This window comes from Cynocephalus volans, chromosome 3 (assembly GCF_027409185.1).
Source record: "Cynocephalus volans isolate mCynVol1 chromosome 3, mCynVol1.pri, whole genome shotgun sequence".
Lineage (NCBI taxonomy): Eukaryota > Metazoa > Chordata > Mammalia > Dermoptera > Cynocephalidae > Cynocephalus > Cynocephalus volans.
Window position 1 is genome coordinate 150,299,474 of NC_084462.1, and position 7,513 is coordinate 150,306,986.

The 7,513-nt window shown below is 53.2% G+C and overlaps 1 pseudogene; it reads left to right on the forward strand.

Moving 5' to 3' along the window:
* Positions 1-3,475: 3,475 nt before the first annotated feature.
* Positions 3,476-3,959, forward strand: LOC134373998 (large ribosomal subunit protein uL11-like; annotated as a pseudogene).
* Positions 3,960-7,513: the final 3,554 nt, after the last annotated feature.

The window sequence follows — 7,513 nt, forward strand, 5'->3', positions numbered from 1 at the left end:
GCTCCTGCTGCTCTTGCCCTGGTGAAATGCTCCAGGAGTGCGATCCAGCAGGCATGGGGAGAGCCTCCCTCCTCTTGGCCACCCCAAGGGCAGGAGAGAGATGAGGAGGCACCAGAGGTGGGCACCAGCTCTGTGCGGAGCTGGGCCCTGCTGAGGGTCCTTGTCCCCTACTCCTCCACAGCCCCCAGGGAGATGGGAAGTGACAGACAGCCCTGCCTTCTCAGGGGCTCCTCTCACTTTGCCTGAGTTAAAGGAACTTAAAGCAAGTTATTTCTGTGATTTACTTAGTTTGACTCCTTGTCTGAGACCTAGTGAGGAATACCTCGTAAGCATGTTGTCCTGACACAGGAAAAGATGTTGGGAGATCTGGGCAGAACCCTGAGGCCCTGCTGGCCCAGGTGGGCTGGCGTCTGAGTGGGAGTGTGGTGACAGTAGAGCGTCCTCCCAATGGACATGGGTTCTTGATCCTCACAATGAAGGAGGGTGGGGAGATTGTCGGGGGCTCAGGAAAGGCCTCTGTCACTGGCTTCTAAGCTGACCCTGAGTGTTTGTGTGTGTGAAACCCCAGCCCACTGAGTCAGGACCTGTGTGGGGCAAAAGGCCAGCCCAAGTGCCTGATAAATGTGTCCCCGGAATTCAGTATCTAAAGGCCAGAGAGGGGCAGGGGCTGACAAGAGCTTGTCAGCTGTCCTTCCCTCTGGCCTGTCTGAACTAGGAGGACCAAGCTCTAGAGGACCAAGGTTTTACTTTCTCAACTCCCATCCTTGCCCCCACCTGCCTCCCTACCCCACCTTCCCTCCAAAAAAAACCAAAACAGACGGAGCAGGGGTGGGCGGGCAGCAGCCAGTCGTCTCCCCACTTCTCCTTGTCCACAGCCCACAGGCCGGCCCAGTGGCGGCTCTCTGTGGGAGGAAGCAGGGCTGGCCATCCGCGCTGGGAGCTACATTCAGAAGCCCTACGGAGTCTCCTGTAGAGGAAAGTTACTGGGCCTTCTTATCCCAGACCTCAAATTAGAGTTTGTCTGACAAGTACAAGGCTTGGACTTACCCCTTGTGGGAATAACAGTGGGGACCACCCTGGAAAGTCCAGGAGGAAGGGTCCCCTGGCCAGCACCAAGGGGCCCTGGCATCTCCCCGTCTCTACACGTCTTTCCGCCCTTCTGGGAATGGGGTGGGGAAAGCTTGCCTCCTTGGATCCCCAGCCCCTGTCGGAAAATCTCGTGGAGCCCTCGAGGCGTTATTCTTCCACCAACCCTGTGACAAGGGGCACATGAGGAGCAGATGTTTCTAATGAAGGGCCCAGATCAGAGCCCCGGAGGTAACAGGCAAACCATACAGCCCTGGCTCCCATGGAGGGGCCGCAGACCCCAGACCTCTGAAAGTACAAGGCTGCCCAGTGAATGGGACACACACTCACTGGAATTCTCAGCTCTTTTCAGGAAATTGCCAAGTTAGCCCTGGCTTTCTCCTGGCCAGCGCCCGCCCCGTTTCCAGAGCAACCGCCCCCACCCCACCCCCCAGAGCCTCTCCCCTGTCCTGCCCGCCCCTCCTCTCCACCACCCTCCGCGTCTCATCTGTCTGGGTGGGAACTGGGATTAGAGTTCATCGGGCTGGGGATGCTTTCCCAGGGCCGCTTTGCCTTCGTGATCCCTTTGCAGCCGCCGGCCCCTGCCCCAGGCTTTTCAAGTCCTCCAGACTTAATGACCAGCCCCGGGTTTCCTCCTCGTCTCTTTCTCTGCCTCCAATAAAGCCCGGAGAATTAACCCAAGTTTTAAGTGCCTCGGTTCCAAGCTGCATATCAAAGGGGCTTCCCCAAGCTGCTTCTGCATTTCAAAGGGGCTGATTTATCACTTTCCCTTAAACCAGCACATTTTGGGGGAAGAGTTTTACCCAGAGGTCAAATTCTGGAAAAACAAATGAATCCCCGTTCACCCCTCCTGGGGTGCTGTGGGCTATTAGTATATAAACCGCTCTTGGGTAGGTGGGAAACAGGCTGCCGGCTCTCCTCAGCGGCCCGGGCCCCAAATCACTCACGTCCCCAAATCACTCACGTTCCCCAAGGCCTGCTGTTGGGTGGGTGGGGGTGATGCATGCAGCCAGTCCTGAGAAGGTTTCCATGCTGCTCCTCCTGCTCTCTCTGCCTGGCACAGGCCAAGTGCTGGGTCTGTTTTATGCTTCCTCAACCTCTTCTGGGGCTGTAACCCTTACCCTGAGCAACTCCAAGCCCGTGTCAGCTCTTGCAAGCAAAGGGCGCGCTCTGCCCCAGTATCTCAGCCACTCCAATGCAGCCTGGCCCCTGTGCCTCCCTGGTTCATTTCTTTCTCCAGCTCCCCCTGCAAAGCCTTTGCAGGCGTCTCATAGCAAGCTGCTGCAGAGCTGGGCCACTGAGTCACCCACACTCCCTTGCTCTCTCCTATCCTCACGGTGAAATCTTGCCCACCTTCCTTCCCACATGCCCCACCACACACACACGCACACGCGCACATGCATTCACTCACTCTCTCCCAGACCCCTGCCATCATTCCCACACCCCCTCCCACCCAATCTCAACTCAACAAGTTGTCGCTATTATTTCCCACTCCTCAAGGACCCCCTCCTATATAGTCTCCAAAGAACTCATTCCCCAGAGCCGGGGTCCCCTCATCCCTCTCAGTGACCCCTCTGCCTGGCTGCCCCCTGAGCACACTCCAGTCTCACTGCAGAGGGTAAGGTTCTTCCTTTGAATTAACCCAGACCCGATTCCCAGGCTTTCTCAGGCATTAAGTCCCTGCCAAACATGCAAGTCCTGTGCTCAACTGACCAAAAAAGCCATGAGCAAGCAGCCAATGAAGCAATCCTTGGAAGAGGCCAGGCAGACAGCACAGCATCCTTGAGGAACTTCTTAGCACCCAGTGAGGGGCAAGAGGAGGAGAAACAGTGCCCCAAAGACTACCTCTGACCTCCAGAGAGGGCAGCCTGAAGGAGGTCTTGAGAAGCACTCATAGCAATGCAGGTTTCCCCTTAAAGGACACGTCCCTATTTCTTTTTCTCGCCCTGCCACTAGCTCATTCATTCATTCACACATTTGTTCACTCACACGACCATTTATAGAGTGCCTAGTACATGTCAGGGGTATGAGACAGTAGGGCCAACAATTAATTACGGTACAATGAGATAAACCTCCTTTCCCATAAAGAGGCTGGCAAGGTTCGTGGTCTTTGCTTAATCCTCTCCATGGGGATCCAGGGAATACTCCAGACAGGGGGATTTAATTTGAGCTTGAAAGATGGACAGGGGCTTAGCAGAGAGACAAGTGTACTTTGGGCAGAGGTAACAGAAGGTACAAAGGCACAAAGGCACCCAAGACACCACAGGTGGTGGGGTAGGCAGATCAATGTATCCAGCACACGGGAATGCAGAGCAAGTTACTGGGAGATGAGCCTGGAAGAGCAGGCAGGTAGGTTGTGAATGCCACACCAAAGGAACCCACCGCCTCTGCCATGCCACCCAAGCTCGACCCCAACGAGATCGAAGTTGTATATCTGAGGTACACCCACGGGAAAGTCGGTGCCCTGGCCATCAAGATCGGCCCCCTGGGTTTGTCTACAAAAATGGTTGGTGATGACATCACCAAGGTAACTGGTGACTGGAGGGATCTGATCAGTGCAAGTGATCATTCAGAACAGACAGGCCAGGTTGAGGTGGCACCTTCTGCCTCTGCGATGATCATCAAAGCCCTCAAGGAGCTGCCTAGAGACCAAAACAAGCAGAAAAACATCAAACACAGTGGAATGATCACTTGTGATGAGATTGTGAACACTGCCCAACAGGTGTGGCTCTGATCTTTAACCAGAGAACTTTCTGGAATCATTTACGGATCCTGGGGACAGCCCAGTCTGTGGGCTGCAATGTTGATGGTGCCACCCTCATGATATCATAGATGGCATCAATGGTGGTGCAGAGAAGTTCCCAGCTAGTTGAGAACTGCAGCGTTTTAGTAAAGGATCATTTGACAACACCAAGAAACAAAACAAAACAAGAAAACAAAGAATGAACTGAAGAAGGTGGGGAGGCATACGGAGCCGGTGGGGTGCAGGAGCAAGAGCGAGTGGGATGCTACATTCCAGGGCACAGCCTCCTGTTAACCTTTGCTACCAGTTTCTTTGCTGCACATGCTCAGACTTTGCCTCTGTTGACCATCCCCCGCCCCCAAGGAAGCACTGAGCCAGAGAGGCTCTTCTCCAGGAGTCCTTGCTGCAGGAATCACCTGTCACCCCATCCCCTTGGATTAGCTGGGGAGGGTCAGTAGAACCTGCGAGTAGAAAGTTGTGTCTCCCCAGAGTGAGGCGAGGGACACAGAGACTGTTCGGGCAGCTGCACAAGGCCTGGCAGTGTTAGTAGACAGCAGGGCAGAAGGGAGCGAGGGCAGCCTGCACGAACAGGCAAAGTCACAGAGAGAGAGTAATGCTTCCCAGGCCCGCACCAGCCACAAAGCAGCCTTTGGATGTTTATAGAAGAAACTCCTGGGAAGTGGTTGGACTGGGGTCTCTAAAGCTCTCCCAGTGCCCATGTTTTGTGACACCAGGGCTGGTGCCCCAAAGCAAGGAAGCCATCCAGTGTCGTTCTAGCCTGCTGTAACGAGGGGAACTTTCCTGGCTGAGCCTTGGCAAACCATCTGTAGCACAACTCCCGTTTCTCCAGCCCGTGTCATTTAGAGGAAATCCAGGCTCTCTGCAGAACAAATTGTCCTGGGCACGGGACTTCCAAAGTCACAGGAGGGAATGGGGGACAAAACAAAAGCAGTGGGACAGGGAGCCATTGGTCCCCTGAGTCTTCATCTTTACACTGCCACTCAGGACCAGGAGTTGAGTGCCTTGCCATCTGCACATTGCGCGTGACACAGGCTTTGTGCAGTAGATATGTTCCCCAAAAGCTGCCCAAGGGTTAAAATGGTGCATTTCAAGTAGTAATTTTAAATGTCTCAGGAGGGGTTCATCTTTGTACAGTGTTTTCATACCATTTGGATAATCTGGATAACTGTCATATATCTTGGGTGTGCATAAAGCCAAGGGCACCCACCCCTAACAAAAGAGCACCAGCTGTGCTGGTTGGCACCTCCCACTTGGACCTGCATGGTCTATTCAAGGTCCCTCCGGGTCTTGGCCACCGCGTGTCTTCCCTGGCATCTTCTGCCTGGACGACTGTCCCAGAGTCACCCTCACCACGTCCTCCTCCACATCCCCTTCTGAGCATCCACAGCTCAGGTCAAGCCAAGGTTGTGAAGGGAGGAAGAGGGGAAAGAGAAGACTGTCCCTGCCCTCAGAGAGCCCCCTGGCTGCCTTTCTGGGGATGCCTATTAGGCCCTGGGCCGTGGGGAGCCCTGCTTGCTGGTTGCATGGAGGCTCGGAGAGCCCCACACAGCCACTCGCCCGCTCAGGTGTCACACCAGGTCATTTTTAAGGGTGCTGCAGTGCAGGCACTGAGCCCCCATCTTCTCACAGGCTGCTTTATCGACGGTGCTACTTTATTCTTTCCTGATTTTGCTTCTGCTCCCTCCAGCCCGTGAGAAGAGGGGAAAAGAGGGAGAGAAAAGAGAAATCTAACCTTGCTCAAGGATCCTATTTTGTATCTTTTCCCTCTGAGCTTTCTGGGCTTCAACCAAAAACACTGCATGCTCCCTCCTTTCCGAGGACTCAGTATCCACTCCTTCTCACCTCGACCTGGCCTCCTCTTCCCTTTACCCCAGTGTGCTTCTGTGCAGCCTTACCTCCCACAACATAATCTCCTCCACAGGGTCTTTTCCTAACTGGCCTCAGGCACCGCAGAAAAGTCACCGTCCTCCGCCGACCAGAGCCCACATCTCTGATTCAGCAACAGAGGCAGGTGTTTGGGGGAAACTGGGTGAGGTCCACTGGAAACCAAAGGAAATAGCACTGGTCTGATTCAGGCCTTCAGAAATGAGTCAGTCCCCCAACCCATCAACCATCACTGTTACCCTATGTCACACCCACATTATTCATGGATTATCACCTTCGGTTTACTAGACAGCAGAGCCCAGCCAGGACTCGGGGAGCCTGAGGATGACTTATTGGTCTGCTGTGGGCTCAACATCAAGTACGCGCCTTACCTCTGTCCAAAAAATGAAGTGCAAGGGTGCTGAGTCAGGGAGGCTCACGCCTCAGAGTATCTCCCTGAGACCTCTGGTCACCCTGATCTCTCCCTGTACCTCATACCTTGGAAAAAATGTCCTCTATGAATGTAATGAATGGGAAGGGTCCAACAGGACAGAAATGCCTAAGGTGATCTGAACCCTGAAAGACTCAAGGAAGTAGAAATATATCCAGAAACTTAGGGGCTGAGTGGCCAGGTACATGCAGCATCCCTGCCCAGCCCTCCTCTGCCCACGGTCTTAGGCTGGCACCTCTGGCTGGAGCCTGCATCCCATGGGAGAGACCAATGTTATTCTTGTTTTTCATTCCTTCTATGGCAGATCAAATTAAGGACCTGCCAAGCTGGAGTTGGAATTAGATGTTGGCTTTCCTTCATAAGGGGCAGCAGGGGACTTTCCTGGGTGTAGTGGGATAATGATGTGGCCACAAACATGGCTTTGGAGCCTCAGAAGCCTGGACTCAAGTTCCAAACCTGCCATGTACACGGCTCCTCAAGCGACTTAAGCTTTCTCAGCCTGTTTCCTCTTTCATAAAATGGGAATAATAACAATCACGCCCTTGCAGGACTGTTGTCATTTGTGAATGTCATAGCACATAAAGGCCTGGCACAGAGCAAGTGCTCCATAAATGGTCCTGCCATTGTTGTTGCTGCTGCTATTATCATTATTACCACTATCCCCACCATTCTCCCTAGGCCAAAGTCTTCTTTAACATAAGGAGCCTTGTCTTATTTATTTCTACATCCTCAGCACTAGGCACAGCAAATGTTAGTTAAGCAGAACTTCAGAAGGTGAGGAGCCCCAGAGAGAGGGAATGACATGTTCAAAGGCCCTGTGGTGCATGTGGAAGGTGCATAGGGGAAAAAATTTTAATGCAATAGAAATAAAAATACAATTATCAGCTACAGGGTCTGAGCAGATGCACCAACCAGTCCTCTTACTGCATAATCTGCCTGGTAAGACCACTAGAGCCTGGGGCCTTGATGCCTACTCAGGGCCTTTTGCTTTTCTCCCTAGCTGGGAAACTTCCAACAGGACAGAAACACCTAAGGTGATCTGAACCCCGAAACACTCAGGGAAGTAGAAATATACCTAGAGAGCATCCTGAGGCCTTTTGTGTTTAGTTGCCATAAAGAAATAATCCCCAAACCTGCTTGGAAAATTTGTACTTGGAATTGGGTAGTTAGGAGGCAGAGGAGAAAGGTGCTAGGGAAGGAAACACAAGCGGAGGCTGTGGTTGCCAGGTGGGGAGAGAAGACTTTTCAAACTAAGTCAAAGGCAGTGGGGGGTCATAACCCCCTGCCCCCAACATACCAGGATGCATGGGAACAGTCCAGTGCCACCAATCAAACTGAAGGCTTCCCCC